Here is a 25,981-nt window from a genome sequence, read left to right as displayed (position 1 = left end):
GCAGTGTAAGGAGACTCTAGGACAACTTCAATTGTACCAACATTCACATCATGGGGGTGCCAGAAGGAGAAGAGAGAGACAGCAAGGAATTGAAAGCCTGTGTAAAAAATAATGACAGAAACTTCCCTAACCTGGTGAAGAAGTAGACATATAAGTCCAGGAAGCACAGAGAGTCCCAAACCAGAGATGGAAGCGGGGGATGAGTGAAAAAGGTAAAGGGATTAAGAAGTCCAAATTGGCTGTTACAGAATAGTCAAGAAGATGTCAAGTACTGCATAGGGAATATAGTCGATAATATTCTAATAACTATGTACGGTGTCAGACAGGTGTGAGATTTATCAGGAAGATCACTTAGTAAGTTATGTAATGTCTAATCACTAGGGTGTATACCTGAAACTAATATAATGATGTATGTCAATGGTAATTTAAAAAAATTTTTAATGATTAAAAAAATAAGATAAATTTGTAATATGGTTTTTATAAATAAATAAACCAAAGAAACTACTTTTTTCTTATAACCATCTGTATTCAAAAGTCATATCAGGTTTAGTAACAAGGCACAAAAATTCCTTTCAACCAAGATGAATTTCTAGCATGACATCGCCAACAAAAAGTGCTGTTCTCAGGGAAAATCCTTCAACTTAGAAGCATCTGCTTCTAATTTCCACAAAGAAATCTTTGATTCCTTCATTCATGGGACTTGCACTCAACTCCCTGACACAGGAACTACAGTTTTCCAGAGAATGATTTTGCTGTGAAAGTCTCATTATCTGGCAGTAATATCTGAAATATTAACATTAACTTTACTTATGTGTCCCCTGAAATATTTTTTTTCCCAAAGAGCATAGAATGCCTTTACCAAAGATTGAATTAAACATCTGGGAAGTTGCTAGTTTTCTTGTAACATTGCACAAGGATTTTGATGCAATGTACATTAATGAACTGCAGCTATACATTAATAAGTATAAATCTCAAAAACAGCAAGGTGCAGAAGAATATAAATATGGAATGATTCTTTTCTATGAATAGAAAGTTCAAAACATGCAACTATAAACAAGGATTCAATTAGGGATATTTATATATGTAGTAAGACTATAAAGAAAGGCAAAGAAATGATTAACTTCAAAAATGCAGTAGTGGTGCTGAAGGGGCCAGCTTGGGGTTGGGGTCTTATGAAAGGGGCCAGAGCTTCAATGGTGCTAGAGATATATTCTTTTTCTTAAGTTTGGTAGTGAATACAATGGTGTTCTATTATTGCTTAAAATGTACACAGACATTATAAACATTCTTCTGTGTGTGTATTTCACAATTTGAAAAAGTAAAATAAATCAGAGGTATTGATGCTGAGAAGGCTGTGAATAATCACACACTAGTGATTAAACTTTAAAAAGATACATAAACCCTGGCTGGTTTTGCTCAGTGGTTAGAGCATCGGCCTGAGGACTGGAGGGTCACAGATTCTATCCTGAGCCTCGGTTGGGGTCATGCAGGAGGAAACCAATCGATCTGTCTCTCTCACATTGATCTCTCTCTTTCTCTCTCTCTCTCTCTCCCTCTCTCTCTCTCTCTCTCTCTTCCTTCCACTCTACCTAAAAATCAATGAAAAAATATCCTCAGGGAGGATTAATTTAAAAGAAAAAAAGATAAGACAAGTATGAAATCAACTACAACACATTAAAATAATCCTTATAAAACATTATTCCACGGCCCTGAAACTGAAAAAAGCCTTAGATGTTCTGATGTTGTTAATGAATTCTTACAGGTATATATTAATGTCTGGCTTTATATCTACTACTAAATGGAAAATACAATAAAGTGCTATCAAATGAAAACTTGCATCAGCTCTTAGAGATGCTCTATTCCAACCCCTTCATTTTACAGGTGAAGAAACTGGCTCTTTGAGTGAATGACCTGGCAAGATGATCTGGTTAGTTTTAGCTGATACTGGTGTGCTGTTCTTTTCAGGATTTTTCTTCTCTAAATTTTGCTCCAAAATTCCCACAGGTAGGAAACAGTTTAACTGGAGCTACACTCTTTCCAGAAAGCTCATATTTTATGTATTTAAATAGAAAGTCAAGAAACATGTTAAAATGATTTACTAAAGTAAACATACCCACATGCTAATAAAATCTGCCTCCTGCCCTGGTTGTTGCAGAGTTCTATGTAAAAAACAGTTTATGAGGCGAGGAAAAGACTTTGAGATGCAAGGAATTCAATTTTCACCCCCATACATATAAATTATGGGCCGAAATTATTTTGTTAAGTGGACACACCCAAAACAGTAGCATCTGCCATGGGACCCACCCTCACACATACACACACATGTGCCAAGCGTGCAGAATGGGGTGGAGTGGGGCTCATGGGTGCAGGCGCTCTGTATGGTAAGCGACCAAAAGCACAATCTATAGACTTCTCAGTAGAAGATTCCTCTGGACATTCTACAAGGCTTTACATTGCTGTCAAAGTCCTTATTTAACACTCTTTGGGGGGGGGTTGCTGTGAATATATAAGTTAGAGACACAGTTGTTACATAAACTTATGAAGACATCAGAAAATATCAATTTAGAAAGCCAGAGAAAAAGAATGATTATTCTAATAACTCTTAGAACTTTGATTTCTAGTTTTAAAAGCCTTTAAGCAAAATGATGAAAATGTTAATCTGATATGGCTTCTCTAATGATAGAGTCACAAAATATTTAATGTGATCGTCATGTAGGGATTCACCTCCAACCCATTAAGACATGTATATCCAAACAAAGAATTGGACTGGATGAAGATTAACCCGAGCCCAGAAGTCTAACGGACTGTGGCCCACCCACACCCATTCCTTTGGGACATCATCAAACCATTAGTCAATCTACCCTAAGGGGATGGAGATGTTTTGTGTTATTCTGGAGAAACATGAACCCAAGACCACTAAGGTGGCGTGGGGAACACTGCTGGGACCCAGGAGACATCTTCAGTCAGAAGCTGGCCGTCCCCTACCTGCCATCCACTATAATTCCCTTAGCTTACTTCTGGAAGATAACTGCCATAAATGTGACAATTCCACCAAGGGTGAATCTCATTTTCAAGTGGTACTCATGTAGCAGCATTCTATTTCCCATATACCAATTCACAGTCTTATTTCTGGAACTCTGCTCAGCTGGGGTTTCCAAAGAAGATACAACCCAAGGTCAAATTCAATTGTCACCTATACATTCCAAAGATAATAGAAATAAAAGTCATTTAACAGTGAACCTCTGGCCTCCCTGGTGTGTGAAGTCAACAAAATCCAATACTGAATCACTGAACAGCCCAGGCAAGTCACCTCTTTTTGACCCGCCTGCTCATTTTCTGGTTCTCTGATACACGCCCCCCCCCCCCCCCCAAACACACACACATTGCTAAAAGAGAGTATTCCTTTTTATAGTAATCATCCTCTAATGCTTCGAGAGAGACTTCAAGTCTGGTTTTCAAAGGGTGTGGAGGAAGGAAATCAGAATTACACTTTACCCTATGCTAACAGGGTTAATCCTCCATGAAAAATGGAACCATAGCTCAGCCTTGAAGGTTAGAGTTAGAGACAAACAAACAAAACCAGAAACCACCCTACCCCTGCTCAGCACTGCTTTTATACATGGCTCTAATCATGTTGAAAAGGCAACTACAGTAGTCCAGAGGCTGACCTAAGACTTTGATCCTGGAGAAATCGGATGCGCCCTAATCCCAAGGTCTGCCATCCCTCAAGGGAGGACCGCTGCCCAACACCAACGGTGCATCACTGCCTCTGACTCCCTTACTCCTGCCACAAAGAGGCTATATACCACCAACATTGGCCTTGGAATCATATCATCTCAGAGCCAAAGATGAAACTATTGAAGTGTTCAAAAAGTACTCATTGAGGGGAGTGCCAATTCTCCTTCGTGACTTTCACATTTGGAAGAGTAAATTAAGAATATGTGCTGTTGCCCTGGGCAGTTTGGCTAAGTGGTTAGAAGGTCAACCTGCAAACCGGAGAGTCCCGGGTTCGGTTCCCCCTAAGGGCACGTACCTCAGTTGCAGTTTGTCCCTGGCCCCAGTTGGGGTCGTGTGGGTGGCAGCCACTCGATGTGTCTCTGTCACATCGATGTTTCTCTCTCTCCCTCTTCCTCTCTCTCTCCCTCCTGCTCTATCTGAAGATAAATGCAAAAATGTCCTCAGGTGAGGATTAAAAAAAAAAAAAGAATATGTGGTGTTGATCCTAGTCATGGGCTTTCTAAGGAAAGATGGATAACAATTCTTTTTCAGATAAGATTTGGAAAATTATGTGATCTACTGTACTGGATTTTCACCTTCAGTACAGTTCTAGATAATCAGGAGATAAAATCTTGAAATTCCCTCTAAAGAGTCTTTCAAAAACATCTTCCAATTGAATTCATCTGTCTATAATTTGAAAATGACTTGCTCTAAAAGTATAAGAAGTCATGACAGCTTATGAAAAATCTACAGCTAACATTCACTTAATGGTGAGAGATTGAATGGTTTTCCCCTAATGTAACGAGACAAGGATGTCTGCTCTCTTTACTCATATTCAAAGTTGGAGGACTGACCCCCTGAGAAGAGGTGGGATAAGGGGCACAGGGGTATGGTGGGGTGTGGGGGCGGGTGTGAGTGAAGGCGTCCAGGCCTAAAAAAAAAACAAAGTTGGAGGACTTACTATCTGATTTTCAGACTTACTCTAACAGGTACATAGGGTAATCAAAACATTATAACACTGTACTAGAGATAGATATATTTGCCAATGGAATAGAGTCCAGAAATAAAACTATACATAGTCACTTGATTTTTGACAAAGGTGCCACTTCAGCAAGGGAAACGACTTTGCAACAAATGGCGCTGGAACAATTAGATATCCATATAGAAAAAATGACTCCAACACTAACATAAAAATTAACTTGAAATGAATTACAGAGCTAAATGTAAAAACTAAAACTAGAAAACTCCTGGAAGAATTTTGTGATACTGGGTTTCTTAGGACACAAAAAAAACAAACATTAAAAAAAGAAAAGAAAAGAAAACTTGGACTTCTCTAAATTTTTTAAATTAAAAATTCTGCCCTTTGAAATTCACTTAAAAATGATAATACAATCCTCAGGCTGAGAACAATATTTTATTTATTTATTTTAATCCTCACCCGAAAACATTTTTGCATTTATCTTCAGATAGAGTGGGAGGGAAAAAGGGAGGAAGAGAAAGAGAGAGAAACATCGATGTGAGAGAGACACATCAACTGGCTGCCACCCATACTTGGGGTCGGGGACAAACTGCAACTGAGGTACGTGCCCTTACAGGAACCGAACCTGGGCTCTGTGGACCGTGCGCCGATGCTCTAACCGTTGAGCCAAACCGGCCAGGGCGGGAACAATATTTTAGAAACATTTATCTGCTCTTGCCAGTGTGGCTCAGTAATTAGCAGGTTCAACTCTCGGTCAAGGGCATGTACCTGGGTTGTAGGTTGGATCATTGACCCTGGTTGGAGCACATACAGGAGGCAACCAATCAATGTGTCTTTCTCACACTGATGTTTTTCTCTCTCTCTCTTCCCCTCCCTTCCTCCCTCCTTTCCACTCTCTCTAAAAATCAATGGAAAAACATCCTCGGGTGAAGATTACCAATAGTAATAATAAGTAAATAAATAAATAAATACAAACATTTATCTGATTAAAGACTTCAACCCAGAATACATAAATAACTCTTAAAACAAACTAACAGAAGACAACTCTCTTAAATATATGGAGAAAAGATTAAAACAGTCACTTCATCGAAGAAGATACACAAATGGCAAATAATCATTTGAAATTAGGCTCAACATTCTTAGCCATTAGGTAAATGAAAAACACTACAGTGAGATACCACTATGCACTCACTAGAATGGTTACAATAAAAAGAGTGGTAATACCAAGTCTGGGTGAGAGTTTGGAGCAACCACAACTCTTAGGTACTGCTGGAGGGAAAGTTAAACGATTCAGCCATTTGGAAAACAATTTGACAGTTTCTTATAAAGTTAAACATTCATTTATCATGCAGCTCAGATATTTCGTTCTTAGGCATTTGCGGAAGATAAATGAAAAGAAAGATAAGTCTACCAAGACTAACACGTGAATGTTCATAGTAATTTCATTCATTGAGCTTCAAACTAAAAACAATCCAAATATCCATTATAATAGGTAAATGAGTAAACAGTGTGACAATTGAATATACTACCCAGTAACAAAAAGGAACTACTGATATATACGACAAAATGCACGAATCCAAAAAAAGAGAGAAAAGCATTTTGCTAAGTGAAAGAAGCCAGATACAAAAGCAAGGCACAAAAGACTGTATGTTATATGATTCTATTTATATGAAATTCTATAACAGGCAAAACTAAAGATCAGTAGTTGTCAGGGATAGAGGGGTGGGAGTTGGGGAGGAGAAAAAGGAGGCAGTGAGGGTAGAGGCGAAGATGTCTGACCAAAAAGTGGCTGTAGAAAGATTTTTGGTATAAAATAATGCTCTATATATACCTTGACTATGATACTGTTGGACTGTGATATGATCATATGATCATATACATTTGTCAAACATTACCAAATTATCTACTTAAAATTTGTGCACTTTATGTATATTGTATGTAATTTATATCATTAAAAAGTTGATATAGCCCAGCTGGTGTGGCTCAGTGGTTGAGGGTCGATCCATGCACCAAGAGGTCACCAGTTCGATTCCCGGTCAGGGCACATGCCCAGGTTGTGGGCCTGATCCCCAGTGGGGGGCATGCAGGAGGTGGCCAATCGATGTTCTCTCTCATTGATTTTTCTTTATTTCTTTCCCTCTCCCTTCCTCTCTCTAAAATCAATAAAGAAAAAATATATATTTTTTTAAAAAGCTGATATAAAAAAACTTCAGTGAGCCCTGGCCAGTTTGGCTCAGTGGTAGAGCCTTGGCCAGTGGACCAATGAGTCCTGGGTTTAATTCCAGTGAAGGGCACAAACTTTGGTTGTGGTTTGTCCCCGGCCCTGGTCGGGGTCATGCGGGAGGCAACCAATCAGTATGTCTCTCTCACATCGATGTTTCTCTCTCTCTCCCTCTCCCCCTTCTACTCTATCTGGAAATAAACAGAAAAATGTCCTTGGGTGAAGATTAAAAAAACTTTAATGAATCTACACATTCATTAAAGTGCCCTATGTATTAAGTAATACATTACCCTCAAGCCCTTTGTTGCTGACGCAGAGTACAAGCACGAGTGATAAATGTTAGCTAAACTGACTAAATTCATGGCTTCAGAAAGTTTAAACCAGACCTCAGAATTTAAATGTAGGAATTCATGGTAATTTGGAAATAGATTATATTTTAAAGGATACTAAGAAAAACAAAGGTTGGCCTTTTATGTTTAACAAAGATCATCCAGCAAGAATTCTGGAGAAATAAAAGAAAAATTTTTATAAAACTAGAAACAAAAACTGAATACTTTTTTTGTGTTTTTTTTAAGTGTTCTTATTGTTCAGAGAGAGATGGAGGGAGAGATAGAAACATCAGTCGGCTGCCTCCTGCATGCTCCCTACTGGGGATTGAGCCTGCAACCCGGGCATGTGCCCTGACCAGGGATTGAACAGAGACCTCTTAGTCCATGGGACGACGCTCAGTCCACTGAGCCACACCAGCTGGGCGTATAGCAGAATTTTATTTAAGTAGGTGCTTCACTTGTCTCCTGGTATAATTGTTCATTTGTCTATCTGTCTCCCTTTATTAATCAGGCTCTAACTTCTAGAGGACAGGTCCATGCCTTGTTTCAGCGTTAAATTTCCAGCAAAATGCTTGGCACATTAATGACTGCTGAATGAAAGAATGAATTGCATATGTTCTCATGCTAAATTTGGTCTCATTTGCAAAATTCACACGTAAGTCAAACTTCCTACGAAAAGCCTATGGCAGATATGCTTCCATAAAGCATTAGCCCTTTTTCCTTAGAGCTTCATAGCCTTCTTGGTTCCCATTTAAAATGTACAAAGTTCCAAAGAGAAATCAAGCCACTGTATTTAATGTCTCACCTTTAAACGTACAATGTGAAGTCATTTCAAAACACCTTTATTTTAATTTCACTGACCACGCCTACAAATTAAGAGACTTTTTCCCAAGGTAACAGCTGCTGTAAGCAAAAGGTTGATAGTGTGAAATTTTATACATATTTTGCTTGTTTCAGGTAACGTCTAATGACCTGGAATTTTGTGCCGAGTTAAATGCACTGTCACGGGAAGTAGAATATGTCTAAAAAAGTACCCTGTCTAGTTCAGACTGACACAAAAATTCTCTATGGCAAATCAATGATAGCTAATTAAGGAACATGAGTTGATATCTGTCAAAAACTAAAATTGACTTAAAAAGGTACTACTAAAAAAAAGATCAAGATGTTGCAACACATTTTGCAAATACTCTAGAAGTATTTTATCGCTAGGGTGACTGGGACTGTGGTGGTCAGGAAAAAGCACAGGCCCCAAGGTAGAAGAGGAGGATCATGTTCTGGTTCTGTCACAACTGTGATAAAGGTGTCAAATCATACAAGTCATTTAACCTTCTTATCTGTAAAACAGAGAGACGACTACTTTGAGGATCAAATAAAAATTTCTTTTAAATTCCTTTTAAAGCTATAAAATGTCATAGACATATAAATTATGATGCTAGAAAGTCTAGTTGAAGGAAATAAATGCTCACCATCTTTTTAAGAAAGAGATAATATACACAAATCATGGTTCTCAGATAATCTGATGAATAGTATGCATCCTTGCTCTACAAATGTGTCCATGTAGGCACACACACATTTGAGTTTAATTTTAGAGTTTCAGAGCCTCCTTCTCACGACCTGCAGTCTGGGTTAAGCAACCTTGCTGTGGGCTGACCCACGTACACTGCAATAATTTCTCCACTCGTCTTTGTCCTGCTGACACCTACCAGTAGTAATGACTATCCAGATAACTGTGATAAGACCTTGAGGTGTGTCTAAACAGGGCATCACATTTACAAAGCACTGTCAAATATTACTATTTCATCACAGTAGTATCCTCCATTTTCTAAAAATATTTTAAGAAACATGACCTCACTCAAATACCAGATATAACTCAACTGCTGAACTGTGAATTGTTTTTTATAATAGCAACTCTTAAGGATAGTTAAAACTCTTAATCATGCTGTATGGCTATATTGCTATCTACATTTAGGCAGAAAAACCTCATTAATTAAGATGTGTATAAATTTATGAAAACCTATTCTATTTTACATTTCAGCATCTCAGAGAATTGAAAGAACACCATTTGGAATTATTCTTATGATTACCTAAATTATTCCTATTAGCAAACATTTTAAAATAGGTATATGATTTTTTGAAATTACTATAGGAACCTAATCAATGACATCGTGATTTGTTTCTCTGAGGAAACTGCTCTATTTTGTAAGCTACATTTTATTGGTAATCTTTGAAATTCAATCTTTATTTAGAGTTTTTGAAAATTTAAACAAAATTTACCTTTCAATACTACATTAAATCCAACTATGTTTTACTATTATGAAAGGGTTATATATTTTACTCATATGTCAGACTTGGAAGATATATCTAGTTTTCATAAACACAGTTTTTAGTTTGTTTTATGGATCAAACTGCTCCCTGTGTTGTGGAAGGTTTAAATAAATTCATAAAGGTATTTACAAAGTAACTTTATTAATATCCTCAGGGGGAAAACACACACACACCCCTGAGTAAAATACACTAGGAAGGAGTAGAATCTCTATACATAATTTTAGTTAATTTTTTTCTATTAAACTTTTCATCCTAATATAGAACATACCATATGAATTTGGTTTTGTTTGTTTTCCCTCCGTAATAATAGAGAACACTCAGGTGGCCAGACCAAGCAGGAACAGAGAACAGAAGAGGCTGAAGATACAGAAGTCTGGGGAGGCTGAAACTCCTGTCTCCAAGGAGGTAAAGGCAACAGCAGATAAGATGGATAACACAGAAATATATACGTTTTATTTAGAAATAATCTCAACTTAGAGGTCTTTCCCCCCCTAATCTGAAAGAAAAGACCAATATAAACTCTTTTATAAGAAAACATGAAGTCTGTTATCATCTCATTCCTAGGTCACAGGGTCAAGCAAAGTCAGAGGTCCATGTCATGTTAAGACCCCTAAAGCACAACTTGATCCACAGCAGGAGTGGACACCAGCTATCAAGCCGAAGAGAAAAAACTGCACCAAAGGTTAAATGGGCGTTTGCAATGCTTTAAGCTATGCCTTCCTCAACCCCAGAAACAGAGGAAACTTGTACCTTCGTTTACACTAACAAAAATCTCATGGCATGAGGAAACAAGAAACCGTGTTCTTATGCAAGCTGGAAAGAAACCCCAGACAAACTAAGGCATTTCAAAAGAGACCTTGCCTTCTTGCATCCAGAACTCACAGATAATTTCTATTGCTGCATTCTATGTTAATATTTAAAATCCAGTCTTTACTTAAGGTCTTTTGAAAGTCTAAAGAATGAAATTTGTATTTTTCATAGCCTTTTGAATATTTAAGCAACAAAATACATTTTTTTTTTCGCCCTGGCCAGTTTGGCTCAGCAGTTAGAGCATCAGTCTGTGGACCGGAGCATCCCGGGTTTGGTTTCTGCTAAGGGCATGTGCCTCGGCTGCGGTCAATGTGTCTCTCACACATCAATGTTTCTCTCTCTCTCTCTCTCTCTCTCTCTCTCTCTCTCTCTCTCTCTCTCCCTCCCTCCCTCCCTCCCTCCCTCCCTCCCGTTCTGTCTGAAGATGAATGCAAAAAAAAAGTCCTCGGGTGTTTCCAATGCTAATGTTAAACCTGATCACATATTACTGTTATGGGAAGAGTTGTGTTTTACTTATAGGTCAGACTTGGGAGATAGGCATATGAGTTTTCATTAACACACTTCTGTTATTTCTTTTATGGGTTAAATGCCTTACTAACTTGCTCTAGGTTTAAATCTAGATGACAACTCTGTCACCTTAGATCAGAAAAAATAAAGCTGATATACTGCTGGTCTTAATTCAAGAGCCAATAGTTTTCTAGGAGCTATGGAAGAATTCAAGAGGTAGAAATGCAACATGTTGTGTGTCTTCAAACAACTCACTGCCTACCTGGGAAGATGTGCCTAACCTTCGTAACACAGACAACAACATAATACCAGGAAAGGATATATAAACAGGAGTCACCACTAAAACATGTCAGGATTCAAGCACTGGAAAATGGAATTCCGTTGATAATTAACCAGCCTACAAAAGCCCCAAACTAAATTTCAGACCCTTTCCCATCCCCTTGGCAAGTGAGAATATATTTAAAAGTCTCCTTGGTAGAAAACAGATTATACATTAAAATGCATTAATTTAGATCCTATATCTATAATACACTGATTACAAATTTCCTGAAAACTTATTGGTCAGAAACACAGGTTTAGTTCAAGAATCCATTAGGCAATTATTAAAGGAAAGTTTATGTTATAAACTAGATAACTTCTACTAGCATTCCCTGCTAGGTTTTCCTCTACATCTGAAATTCATGACAATTTCTCTTTTCATTTCTTTAGGCACTGGTAAAAGTAAAATGATTTAGCATATTACAAATCAACAGTTCAACATCCTTTTTGCAGATTTAAAATGAAAGTGGGCTCAGTTAATGAATGTTTGAAGTTAAAAAGATTTTATTTGGAATTTATTTTAAATTTTTCATATCACCTGGCATTTCTTAAAAACTATTCCCTGGTCTCATTTCCTTAAATTTTCTTAAGATTACATTTGGAAATCTTGGGTTTATTTGAAAACTTCCTTAAATATGTTAATTTTTGTGACTCTCTTTCTGTAATCACAAGTAACATGAGTTTCTCAACAGAAATTTCAGAAATGGCGCCCCTGCAGGTGACCTTTGTTTCAGTTTGACATCAAAGTATGCAAAAAATTAACTTTACCACTATATTTAGATAGGTTTAGTTAAATATAGAATTCCATTTTCTTTGGGAAAAAATACTTGAAGCATTTCTGATTGTTGTGGTAAAATATATGCAACCACACAAATTCCGTTCTATTTTTGGCACCCTCACAGATGTCACCAACTCTACGGCCGGGGTCTACCCATGACACCATGTTATATCACTCCAAGACCAGAACGACAAATTTTTAATCTTTTTCAGCCATTGGCTTGGAAGTATAAAACAAAGGTACTATTTGCTAGTTATTCTTCAAGAAATAAATCTGTTTATTTTCTTTTTAATCCTCACCAGAGGACAGAGTGGGAGGGAGGGGGGAGAGAGAAACACCAATGTGAGAGGGACACATCGACTGGCTGCCACCTGCATGGCCTGACCAGGGCCGGGACAAACTGCAACTAAGGCACATGCCCTTGACCGAAATCGAACCCGTGACTCCTTGGTCCGCAGGCTGATGCTATAACCGCTGAGCCACACTGGCCAGGGCAATCAGTTTTTTATAACCTATTTCGGAGAGCAAACATCTTTGAAAAACTTACAGTTCCATAAAATAAAAGTTGTTTTGCAAGTTAGCTATATCTGACGTTTCTAACCCAACTTCCCTTTTGTTTATGTACTTAAACAGAGTGCAACTCGAGTACCAGGGAAAAGACAATAAACTCTACAGACAATAAACAGACTGTTATGCTTTCTTAATCACTAATACAATGATTCTAGCCAATGGCACATTATTTGGAAAAGTTGTATTTTTAAACTCTTTATTAAAGAAATTACCTCTTAATGTATTTGTTTCTAAGGTTAAATTTTTTACATTTAGAATATTTTACAGACTGCTATGAAATTATGAGAAAGTCGAGGAATTTGGGATTTAGCTGTATTATGCTCCCCACTACAGCCCCCCCCCCCAGATGAAAGTGCTCTTTTATTAGGGCTCAGAGCACCCCCTACTTGTCAGTAATACTTGTTGAATCTGAACAATTATATAATCCATTATTAATCTCTGTCTTTCCAGCTAAAAGGTAAAAGCTTCAGAAAAGCAGGTACCACCACGCCTGTCAAGTTCACACTTTCTCCAGGGTCTTCTGTACACACTATTTGTCAAATGAATGAAATAAAAATAAATAAATAAATAAAAAGACATTTAAAACAGTATTAGCCATTAGAAAGAAGCATTTCTAAAATGATAAAGTGGTATGTAGTAATGACTCATTTATTTGGAAATTCCATCCACCTACATAACAGATTCAGAGAATTGGCAATAAATAAGGTGTTGACTAAATTAAGACTCAAATAAATTACATAAAGGTTACTACAAAGCTATGAAGGAATGGATGCTATAAATTAAGAGAGCCCTATTGAGGAAGCAGATTTTACACAAGATTTTAGTTTTCTAATTCTTCTATAGCATCACTATAATCATAGGTTACCATCCACTGGAAGCTAAATCTAAACAATAGTCCATCCGGTGAATCTAAAATAAACTTGCTAGGCACTAGTAAATTATAAGATATAGCCACTGCCCTCATGAAACTTATAATACAGCTGGGGAGCTAGAAAAAATATATAAAAGGATAATGCATACAGGAGCGTGTGCTACGTTCCAATGAAGTAGTACGGGCAACGAGCCGCTCAGTCCAGTGGCAGGAGAGGAAGCATGACCCCGACTAAGCATGTATGTGCCTGGACAATGGGGAGAATGACTGGGCTAGACTTGGGGAGCTTTGTGATGACACTGGAAGGTAAGTAACTACAACACAGGGATAGCAAGCTCACGTGCCTACAGGAGCAGGTAACAAAGGAGTGAAATCTGCAGAATGAAAAATGCCAACAGCCACTGGGTCTCAATGCTGGGGGACTATGGGCAACTGCAGAACACACACGCCCCATATAAAAGGGGAAGCTGGTAGGCTGCTCCAAAAGATCACTGTCACACCTTCCAGTTTTTCCAAAGGTGTACATTTAAAAATGCGTAATGTAAAATCTCTCAGTTTTTAAATGTTGGCAAATAAATGTTTTTAATGCGGTGTTAAAAACCAAAACAGGTCTGCAGCCAATCTTCCTGGTGGGCCACAGGCTTGCAACTCTGGTTTGGAATGTTGACTTCTACATTGAAGAGATCTGGACTTCATCCTGCAGTCGCTGACTGGAGAGACTTAACATTTATTTCAAAATTTGCTTAGTTTTACACCTCTGCTAAAATGCTCAGTACTGCCAAGTTATTTCACTGGCCTTGTGCATTTCTGTTACAAGCCAATTACGTTCATTTAACTAACAGTAGGGTGACTTATAAGGTTCAGCTGAAAAAACATTCAAAATGATACCAATAAAACAGTATTGACGGAGCAGCATCTAAGAGAATGCTGGCATGATGTGTACATGCTACAGCCCACTAGAAACCCACACACACTATCGCTGGAGCTCCACTTCTCAAAGAGCTTGCCACTGCAAATAGAAAGTCCTTGCTCTTCCCAACATTTTCCCCACAATTAGCAACTTTCTAAAAACTACTACTATACTTTATTACCAAACAACACTCAAACATATGTAACAAAGTTTTAATTCTTCAATCACTGTGAGCTTTTAACTACCCAAAAACAATATTTAAGCATTAAAGGCCTATGTGTTAGCATTTCCATCAGCTTAGGGAAAGAAAAGGTAATTAGTATCAGAGACTTGTTGATTCATTCTGATGATAGTATTATAGAAAGTTAGCATTATAATTCAAAGGTAACTCCCAGAAGAGAAAATTCCTGGTGCATAATTATGACATAAAATACAGAGCTATGAAAATTGCTTAATCACATGCTTTGAAGCAACATTCACAATGAAAGTCATCAACAAAGTAAAAAGGAAATATTCAGCAAGCAGTGTTTCTATGACTTCATTGGCTCTGGCTCCTGAGAACCCCAACCCTGGGCCATCACTGGCATGAAGACCTCCAGAGTGGCGAGGCACTACGATGTGTATGGCCTCCTCAGCTCAAGCCTATCCCACTGCTGAAAAAGAAGCCAACTCAAAGCACGTGTCCCACTGGAGCTCTGTGTATCCTTTTCAAATAAAGGATCAATGGGTTGAACCAGAAAACAAAACAAACAAGAAAGTCTCAAGAAAGTGACAGTGCTTCCAAGATATAGTTCTTATCCAAAGGGATGCAATAAAGAAACAGAGAGAGAGAAAATGCATTAGGATTTTTTTTCTGTTTCAAAGAAACAGACTACAATCCACACACTAGAGCTTCACCAGTAATAACCCAGGGAAAGCTTAAAGGCTCCTCATCCCTGTCAGAGCTTGCTGAAGAGCCTCTTGGCTCCCAGCATTCCAAAGTCCCACCCCACATCCTATCAGGCATGTTAAAATGTCCTCCCATCCAATATTGAATATTTATGAGACACTGAACTAAAAATCAGAATTATCTTTCATTAGCTTTTCATTCTCTCTTGAGCCCACTCCCACTCCCATAAGGTTTTTGTCCCCAATCCTCCAATGACACAGCTCAGGTGACCTCACACGGCTCAGGTCAAAGTCACCAATGACTTCCACTGCTAAAACCAATGAGCACCTCTCGATCCTCATCCTACTTGACCTCTAAGAAACCCATGACATCAATGATTCACTCTCTCCTCCCTGAGACACTACTTTGACTTCAAGGATATTCTAATTTCCCTCCTATCCTTCTGGCTGCTCCTTCTCAGCCTTCTGTACTGGTTCCTCCTTATCGACTCAACCTCTCAAGGCTGAAGCACCTCAGGCTCAGCCCATGTACCTCATCATAGAAAAATAAGTCATAGTTACTTCTTCTACTGGTGTACATCAACAGAATGAACATTACCTTCTCTGCCCAGCCAGTGTGGCTCAGTGGTAGAGCGTAGACCCATGCACCAAGAAGTCACAGGTTCAATTCCCACTCAGGGCACATGCCCAGGTTGGGGGCCAAATCCCCAGAGGGGTGGGGCATGCAGGAGGCAGCCCATTGATGTTCTCTCTCATCGATGTTTCCATCTCTCTCTCCCTCTCCCTTACTCTCTCTCTAATATCAATAAAGAAAAAAATAGCCCTGGCCGGTTTGGCTCAGCGGTTAGAGCATCAGCCTGCGGTCCAGAGAGACCCGGGTTCGGTTCCTGCTAAGGGCATGTAACTCGGTTGCAGTTTGTCCCCGGCCCTGGTAGGGTCATGTGGGTGGCAACCACTCGATGTGTCTCTTTCACACAGATGTGTCTCTCTCTCTTCCTCCCACTTTATCTGAACAAAAAATGGAAAAATGTCCTCAGGTGAGGATTAAAAAAAAAAAGAAAAAAATACATTTTTTAAAACAGTATCTTCTAAAAATAACACTGTTACTTAGAAAATGGAGACACTTACTTATGTCCACTATGTTAGAAATATGTGCATAATTCCTTTGGCTTAAGATATTCTCTTATGAGATTTCTTCTCGTCTCCAGAAACTAAATACTGATATGACCCAAAGCTTGATCCGTGGATTGTTTTCTCTGTTCATACATTCCCCAAGTTATCTCATCTGAATTCTGCTGATGACTTCCAAATTTATATCTGCAGCCTAGACCTACTCTTTCAACTCTTGATTCCTATATCCAACAACCTACTCAACTCCTCCACTTGGAAGACGAGCACAGCATGCTGAAAACAGCTCGTAGTTATCTTTCCTAAACCAGCACCTCCATGAGATCCCCACCTCAGTCCGTGGCAACTCCATAATTAAGCAAAAAGCCCTGGTGTCATCCTTACTCTGATCTCTCTTTCTCATACTCCTCAAACAGTTGGCCAGAAACCCTTAATGATACAACCTACAAAACAAGTCTTAGTTATTTCTCCCCACCTTTTCCACTGCTGTTGGCCTCTCTCCATTGAGCTGAGAGATGTCAGAGCAACTGCAGCAGCTGCTAACCTGTGTCCCTGCTTCCACCCTTGACCGCCCTGCTCCATTTCTCTGTCTCAACATTGATTCTATTAAAATGAAAGTCAAATCACCTTACTCCTCTGCTCAAAACTCTCCAAAGACTCCCCATTTCACTCACCACCCAGCACACAGGCCCTACATGATATGCTCTCCAAACATCTTTGACCTCATCTACTCTGCGGTCTTTCTAACGGTTCCTGGAACACACCAGGTACACTCCGTCCACCTGAGGCCTTTGTGAGTCCCTCTGCTGGAACACACCGCCCCCGGGTGTCTCTGTGTGACTAACTTCCTCCCTCAAGTCACCTCAGTGAGGCCAACTCTGACCACGCTACAGTAAGTCCTCACTTAACGTCATCAACAGGTCCTGTGACTCAGAAAAAGACTTGATGTAAACAAGTTCCTATGGCATCTCATCAACACCCTGACGAAATGATCAACGAAAGGACATTCTTCGAGGACTCGCTGCACTGGCAATTTGCAGTACTTCCTGGACGCCTATAAAATGTGCTTTATGTTTACTGCTTGTCTCCTAACAGGACACGAGCTCCATGAGGGCAGAGCTTTTTTATTTTGTTCACTGATGATCTCTGGGACCTAGAACACTGCCTGGCACATAGCAGGCATCGGTTATGTGGATTAAATAATTTTAATTAAACACTTAATAACTTCAATTTCATAGCTTTAATGTTTGAGATTATTAGACCCTGAATATTTTTGTTGTGTTTAGAAATACTCATTTGTACTTGAAAAATAGAAAGGTCTCAGCCTGATCTCAGGGCCTAACACAAATCCAGTGGCCCCAGGGCAGCTAGAAACCTCCTACCTTCAGCCCTCACTGATTCTGCTCCCTAAAACCAGGATTCCATTTAGTACTTATCTGAAACATCTAATACCTTTCCACACACATGCATTTTGTTCTCCCACCTAGACAAGAAACTCTTTGGTAGGACACTTGCACCGGGTACTCAACGTAAACGTGGATACTTCATAAAGATGTAAAACCTGTTTTTTGTTGGACTTAGTGAACATTTTTAAAGCATTAAGTTTATTAAGTTGAAGATATTACACAACACATAACAGGGAACAGGGTTATCTGAGGTAGGTCCCCCTTTTAATGAACAAATCAGAATGATACATCGTGATTACTCTGAGGAGCCAATGCCTATTTGGACTGGGCTTGTAATTATGCTGTTTAGATGTAAATGTGTCTTTCTAATGTGCTTAAGTTTGTTTTTCTTAAATACTTCCTTTGAAACTTTTAGACTATTAATTTCCTTTGAATAATTGGTTTAAAATCTTAAACTCTGGGCCTCATAACAGAAAATTATAAAGGGATCTGACCCACATTATATAAATTGTGCCAATGGTGGGGGCTGGGGCTGGGAGGAATACACAATTGCATTCTGCTGTACCAATAACAGTGACTTTCTTTAAAAGGATTCAGGAAATCTACAGGGTACAGGAGCAAAACACATGGGCCATTGGTATTCTTTAATCTTAAAAGGACTTTGCATAACATTCATCATTGTAAAGAGAATTCTTAAATGTGTAGATTTACTTTTTGGCATCTGGAAAGAAATAATTATCCAGCAGGCAGAAGCTGGGAGACTGAGATAGCTAGGAATTAGAAGAGAATTAGGAGAAATAACTCGATCAATTAGCGATCAGTGAAACAGGCAGCTGTTCTTGTGCAACACAGATTGCCCATTATCAGTAACCGAGAAAGACTAGGTTTTGTTGCCTACTTGATGCCATCAATGAACAAAATACAGGGTGGGGCAAAAGTAGATTTACAGTTATTGGCATGGAAAATAATACAATAATTAAAAAATGATAATGCAAGAATAAACTGTGTCTCTTATACAACAGTAAATCTACATTTGCCCCAACTGTATACTAAAATCTTGTGAACAACTGCTTCTTAACAAAAGCCGAGAGGAAATCCAAGAAAATTTGAAATCCTTCTCTACATCACTTCTTTCTGTCTTAGGTAATAAGAGCTAACATTACTTGACTTTTTGCTATGTGTCAGACCATGCTAGTTGCTTGACACGCACCATTTCATTTCATAATCAAAACAACGTTGTGGGATAGTTACTATTATTGTCTCCATTTAACATACGAGGAAAAAAGGTTCCTAGAGGTTAAGTAACCTCCCCAAGGTTACACACTGGAGCCTGGATTTGGACCCCAGAGGACTGATTTAAAAGATTTCGTTCTGACCTTTATACGTCACTGCCTCTCTTCCATGTTATCTTCATAAATATCATCTTTCCTAAAGTAATGTCAGTAACTTGTCAGAACTGTGGCCCTATAGTGAGCTCTATTTTTTTTTTTTTTTAAGATTAAACCTGCTAAGTTTTTACTGTTATAAGCAGTATTTCATGGAAGCAGGATATATTTACTACCCATTTGTAAAACGTCTGCTATTTTACCTGCTTTTCACTTTCTAATGAGCCTAAGTTGAAATTCTGAGCCTTTTTTTGAACCATGTAAACGTCCTTTTTCTCTTTGGGGAAACGTGAAAGAAACTATCTATATCAATAGTTTTCCTTTGCAAGCACTTTGTTTTATCTATTAGATTTCTACATGAAATCATAATCCTCCTATGTTTTACCATCAGTGCTTCCTGGGGACTGCCATAGACCTGAGCATCAGAATTTCACTGTTGTTTCAGGTAGAGACCAGATGTTTCCAGGTATATTTAAGAATTAAAATAACTTGGAGAGAAGGGCTAGGGGTGGGGGGAGTGGTCATTAAAGGGGAGAAGGCATAATGGCAGGAAGAAATGAAAAAATCTTTTGTGCAAGAATGAACTATTCTAAAAGTATTCAGAAAGCAGTCCTCTGAGATGAGGGTCCACATGCTAGATCATTGATGAAGCAATGATCAATGAAACAATCAGTCAGGTGGGACCTCAGATATCACCAGTTGGCACTCACAAACCAAGGTCTCACTGGAGTGCCCTAGAAAAGGGAAAAAGGGGGGAAAGAGAAATCCTAAGGGCCCTATTTGGGGGCATTTCATTTAATGTTAACTAGACAGAGAACACCTGAGAAACTAAGAAATTTCAACTTCATTAATTTCTTTTAAAGATATTTTATTGATTTTTTAGAGAGTGAAGGAGAGGGACAGAGAGAGAGAAATGTCAATATGAGAGCGAAAGATCGAACGGTTGCCTCCTGCACATCCCTGACAGGAATAGAGCCCGAAACCCAGGCATGTGCCCTGACTGGGGATAGAACCAGCAACCTTCCAGTGTCTGGGACAACGCCCAACCAACTGAGCTACATCAGCCAGTGTAGCTCAGTTGGCTGAGCGCCGTCCAGTGCCCCAGGGAGGTGGCTGATCAATGTTTCTCTCTCATCAATGTTTTCATCTCTCCCCCTCTCCCTTCCTCTCTCTGAAATTATATATATATATATATATATATATATATATATATAAAAACTTCATTAATTTCTTAATATCTTAATCCAGAATTTTCTTGATTTTTACAATGATTTCCTTCTTCACATGAAACTGTGGAAAAAAATTAGTAAAAAATATTGCTTTTCCCTACCTTCATACACCAGTAAAACACTACTGCTCAAGTTCTATAATATAGACACACAATGTTATTAGAAAACATCTAAAACTACCCTAAGATAATCAACTCAGAATACTGAGGTTCTAAATAGATACTTTTGGTCAGAATTATCCCAATGATCACATTAATGGAATCACCTGGATAATGCCCTAATCTGCACCTAGTTTCCTGCTGCATAGATCAAACTCCACTAAGTAAGGCCACACAGGTGGGGAACGGCAGTCAAGAAAACGCTGTTACAGACTTCAGGGAAGCTCCCGCAAACCCTGCCTTCTCCTTTGGCCTCTATTTGGCTCATCTGTGAATTTGTGTCACCACCACCTTTTTCTCTTCCTCGGGTAATACAACCAGCTGTGAGATCAGTGACTTCTTTCCCCTTCCCAGTGTTCAATAATCCCTCTGATCAATGGGGCATACTGCACGAGTACTCCATTTGATACATACAAAAAGTGTAAGTACACAAACTTGCATAAGAAGTAATTAGACCACTAATTCATGTAAGATAACTGGAAGTATGGCGTGCTTGTTTTCACTCAAAACTTAGTGATCACTTCAGCCATTGCTTCTATAGAGTTCCTCGGGTCCCAGAGCATGGGCAGCTGCAGTTCTCCCAAATGCTGGGGGGACCAATTAAATGTTTGTAAAATCATTAAAGCTTAGACAAAAAAAGATGTTCCAGTCCCTGGACACAATTTAACACCAAAGTAGGGATTCAACACAAATACAGGGAAGGTTTCCATGATAAACATCACTTAGAAATACTTTATGTTGTATACAGACCTTAATTCTGATTCTTTGTTCTCAGCTAAAAACATGTTAATCTTTAATTCCTACTTTTAAATAGAAAGTTCTCCCTACTTCAGCCTTGTTTTAAATATTCATCTTTCACCTGGCCAGTGTGGCTCAGTGGATTGAGCGATGTCTCATGGACTGAGAGAGATGCTAGTTCGATTCCCGGTCAGGGTACATGCCCAGGTTGCGGGCTCGATCCCCAGTAGGGAGCATGCAGGAGGCAGCCAATAGATGTTTCTCATATCGATGTTTCTCTCTCTCTCTCTCTCCCTTTGGCTCTTTCTAAAAAAAAAAAATCAACATGAGAAAATGCCAAGCTTTTAGAAAATAATAGTAAAAAATACATAAATATACAAGTTTAGATTTTCCTTGCAATTCAATGCCCAGCATCCTCCTCCCTCTCAAATTATCCCTTTAACTTGTTTCTATTTATTTTTACAGGCCCCAAAAGCCTCTTCCTCAGGATAATGTGCAATTCAAAAAGCCCTCTCAACTACCCCTATATCAAAGTTTAACTTCAGAGACCAACAATACCATTTTTCCTGTTTGAGTTTTAGGAAAGACACATTTTAACTAAAATTGCACTACTCACAAAGTGCCTTCACTAAATCTTTCCTATCCTTCCCACCCCGCCCTATTCCTACACTTAACTGCTTTATACACAATCACAATGTAATCAAACTCCCAAAATTTGTAATTATCTAATCATACAAAGACTTCCTAAAAATATATATATATATGTATATATATAATTTTTTTACTTTATTGTTGTTGTTAATCCTCACCAAGGACATTTTCCCACTGATTTTTAGATAAGAATGGAAGGGAGAGAGAGAGAAAAACATTGGTGTGAGAGACACAATTGGTTGCCTCCTGCACGACCCCAACCAGGGCCGGGGATCAAACCTGCAACCCAGGTACATGCCTGTGACTGGGAATCGAAACCATGACCCTTGGATCCGAGGGATGACACTCTAACCACTAAACCAAACCAGCCAGGGCAAATATATATAATTTTAAGTATGCAACACATACCCTTTATAACTTTGGTGCTGGGATTACAGGTTGAAAAAATACTGGCGTTTTCTTGTAAGTTGTGTGCATTGCCGGCAGAGGGGAGAGGGGGATAAGAGGATCATCATACAAGGACCAATCACTATATCAGAAAACACAAACTCTGCTCCAATAGGATTCTACTGAAGACTGTAAACACACTTGAAACTTTTTTCTTTAAAAGGAGAGAGTTGAAATTGGCATAATGAAAGCCAAAGCTTCTATGCTTTGCCCATAAGGATAAACAATACTGAATACCTTTTTTCCGCAGTTCCCAAATAGGCTTCCTATACGGAACCAGAGCATTTGTGAGGTTTGTATTAATGAATAATTGGAAAAATCCATCTTTACATAAATGCAAAAAACGTTCTGTTCTTTGGAAGAACTAAAACAATATTAAAATAACTTTAGAAAAGGCCCGTGAAATTTAGTTCTGAACCCAGAAAACCACCGAAAGGATAATTTGTACATGCCATCTGGGGTCCAGGCAGCCTCATCAACAAAAGGGAAAACTTGTTGAGATCATCCAAATCTAAAATTCACATACATTTTTACATCTGGAATGAATTAATCTTTTCTTGGTACTGGCTTTCATGTAATAAAATAATTGTTTGCAGGTTTTATATTTTTTGTAAACCTGTAGCCTTAGAAATCAAAATGTGCAACATCCAAGTTGAAGACTACAAAGAATTCCTTTATCAAAAAAGTTAGTTGTGAGACAAGACTCATTTACACTAAACTCTGAACTTGACAGCTCAGTCAAAAACAATTCTGTTTGAAACTTTCATTTCAAGCATCTGCCACAAAAGGCTACACAGTCTATTATGTCATTGGTTCTGAAAGCCAAAAGCTTTATAAGTGAAGTTAAAAGTGGAAACAAAGTACAGAAACTAGAAAAGCTCTACAACCTCCCTCCCCAAATTCAGCTAGCCTAGTTGAGTGACTTTTTAAAGAATTTACAGCTAAAAATTATTACCTAACACCGACATTTTGCTTTCAAAAGCAGTCTTGTCCTGGCCTGTATTGTTTTCCTGCAGAGTTAGGAGCATCTTGAATCTTCCAATTCAAATTATGTACTTGAAGTTGGTGATTTACCACTGTTGACCCCCTAAAAGGAGGGGGTGACAATAGAGAAAGATTTCCTGTCCTTTAAAATGTTTTGAGCACTGCAAGAGCTGCTGATAACTATGGTCCATAAGTGTCAGATCTCAGGCATTCTTACCAGCAATTCAAAGAGGGGGCAAAATTAGTTCACATTACCATCGGTCTGCTTTCTGGAGAAGACATCCTGCAGATAACTTGATAGTAGATATCCCCTGAAGGACCCTTCTCATCTAATAACCCCAAAGGCCCATTTTAATATGAAATATAAATCCACTATGTTTACAAACATACTGAAAGAGAACTCAGATGTCAGTTGTTTCATATTGTGGAGTATTTTCATTTTTAACATAATACAGTACTTTTATTTCTCAAAACCACATCCAAGGAAAATGATTAAGTGCTAGAAGTTTTATACTACAAGGAACAGCAGCAAGCGCATCTGTTTTCCTGCCTCTCTTCTTGGCTCCTCTCCCCTCCCCCACTCTCCATCCTGAAGGCTGTTTGTAGATCTTGGTGGCTGTTAAAAGAACTTTCTACAATGGTCTTAAAATGCTGTCGGTCCTAAAAATTTCTTATCCTTTAACATTACTGAGCCTAAATTTATGCACTGCTCTAAAGTAGAAAAACCCCGAAGTCAAAAAGCCTTTTTAATGACAGATGTATTATGGAAAATTTTCCCCACAAAGTTTTGATGCTGTGAAATATCAACTCCCTGAAATCACAGAAAGGAAATGACTTACATTCTTGGAAAATGAAGCCACTAGCAGCTTTCTCCAGCAGTATTTTCTAATCGGTAAACTACACCCTGTGGCAATGGGGAGTATTTCCTGCAAAAACTAAATTTAAATAGATGCTTATAAAACCAATAAACAAACATTGCTGGGTCCCAGAGAAGCAGAGACGGAATCATACATAGAAAATCCAGCAAAAGATACTTTTTCTGAATATTCCAAACAAACAAACAAACAAAAAACACCAAAAAAACTAGAGAGAACAGGCTTGAAGTTTAAAGCAACCCGAGAACATTGCTGAAGTTTTCCTATCCTGCTGTGGGCAATGCACAGCTCCTGAGGGAAATACTAGCAAAATAGATGTGTGTGTGTGTGTGTGTGTGTGTGTGTACATACACACACACACACACACACACAGACACGCAAAGGGTGTAGAGAAACCAATCAATATTCCTCTGGACAAACAACTGCATGGCCTGAAAATCTGCCAGCTTTCACTCAAACTTTAAAATATGCTTATTTTGACAGCTTTCCATTTATTCATACCTTTAAGAAAACGCCCTCACCGTTTGGTTATGCCGTCCCGGACTCGAGGTGCTGCTATAATCCCTGTGGAGCTCACACTGGTGGCTCCCAGCTGTGCATACCTGACAGTTCACGGCCATCCTGGAGGAGAGAGTGGTGGTCCCCTCTGCCTGGGGCCGGGCCTGCGCACCGCAAGCTCCTCCAGGAACCCAAATTCTGCAAGCTGCGCCCCCCTTTCGCATCCCACCGAGGCCCCCTTCTGGCGCCGCCGAGCTGCAACTCAATCTCGGGCTCCCCCAACTAGGCACTTTCAGGGACGATGGGACAGACGCGGCGCTCCGCTCCCTTCCCGCAGCCCGGCCCCAAGGCGCGCACAACAGGCGGCAGGCACCGCACCCAGGAATGCAGGGCTCATGGGTTGGCCCCGGCACCCAGTCAGAGCGACGGGGCGCAACGGACAGGCGCCCCCAGAACAGGGCACCGGGGACCACCGGGGAGCCGAGTGCGACGCATCGAGCCCAGGGGCGCAGCCAGCAGCCCGGCCGGCCTCCCGCCCTCGCCGCCCAGGCAGCCCCGGACCTCGGCGACTCCCTCGCTGCCCCGCTCGGTTGCCCCGGGGCCCCGTTCTCCCGCCCCGGAGTGAGCGAGCTCCGACTCGCAGGAGACGACCTACCGGCCCGGCGCCCGACGCCCAGGGCCGAGGAAGCGAGACGACGACGAAGAAAGACGCGGAGAAGAGAACACTGCTTTCGCTGGACCTCGCGACTTTCCTGAAACCCTCCCAAAGCCCGGTCCAGCCTCCACCGCCGCTCGGCCGGCAGGGGGCACAGCGGGCGGCCGGGGCGCAGTGGCCCAGCTAGGGGGCGGGCTGGGAGGCCCCACGGCGCTGGGTTCCTGCTCGTACCTTTAAGAAAACTCTGGAGCACCAGGCGTTGGACCCACATCAGCGATCTGTCCCTTCCTGCCTGCGCCGCGCCTGCCCCGCTCCTCTCAGCCCTCCGGCCTGGGAAGCCTGGGGAGCGCACCACGTCGGCCCCGCCCCCCACCCACGCCTCCCGCCCTGCCCCCCGAAGCCCCGCCTCCTTCCCCGCCCCGAGGTGGCGGGGGAGGCAACAGAGCCGCGGGAGCAGAGCGCGGAGATCGCAACCGCACGTGCAGCGCCTGCCGACCCCGCCCCGGACCCAACCAAGCGTCCCGCGGAGGGGTGCCCCGAGTCGGGGGCGGGAAAAAGCGAAGGGAACCACCCCTCCAGGGTCCTGGGGAGCGAGGGCAGCTGT

At 40.1% G+C, this 25,981-nt stretch overlaps 1 protein-coding gene across 2 annotated transcripts in view; it reads right to left on the bottom strand.

Moving 5' to 3' along the window:
* FRMD6 (FERM domain containing 6) overlaps positions 1-25,681 on the bottom strand; it is an 84,250-nt gene extending 58,569 nt beyond the window's left edge. The window contains exon 1 of one of the 2 annotated variants that reach the window (XM_036245116.1): positions 25,609-25,681. The gene's annotated coding sequence lies outside the window, so the exon portion shown is untranslated. Of the gene's footprint in view, positions 1-25,377; positions 25,447-25,608 lie in introns of those variants that run through there. The other variant, XM_036245107.1, reaches the window with a different exon arrangement.
* Between the last annotated feature and the right edge of the window lie 300 nt (positions 25,682-25,981).

The sequence above is a fragment of the Molossus molossus genome, unplaced genomic scaffold (genome assembly GCF_014108415.1).
Source record: "Molossus molossus isolate mMolMol1 unplaced genomic scaffold, mMolMol1.p scaffold_m16_p_1, whole genome shotgun sequence".
Taxonomy (NCBI): domain Eukaryota; kingdom Metazoa; phylum Chordata; class Mammalia; order Chiroptera; family Molossidae; genus Molossus; species Molossus molossus.
This window is presented reverse-complemented; position numbering and strand designations above follow the sequence as displayed.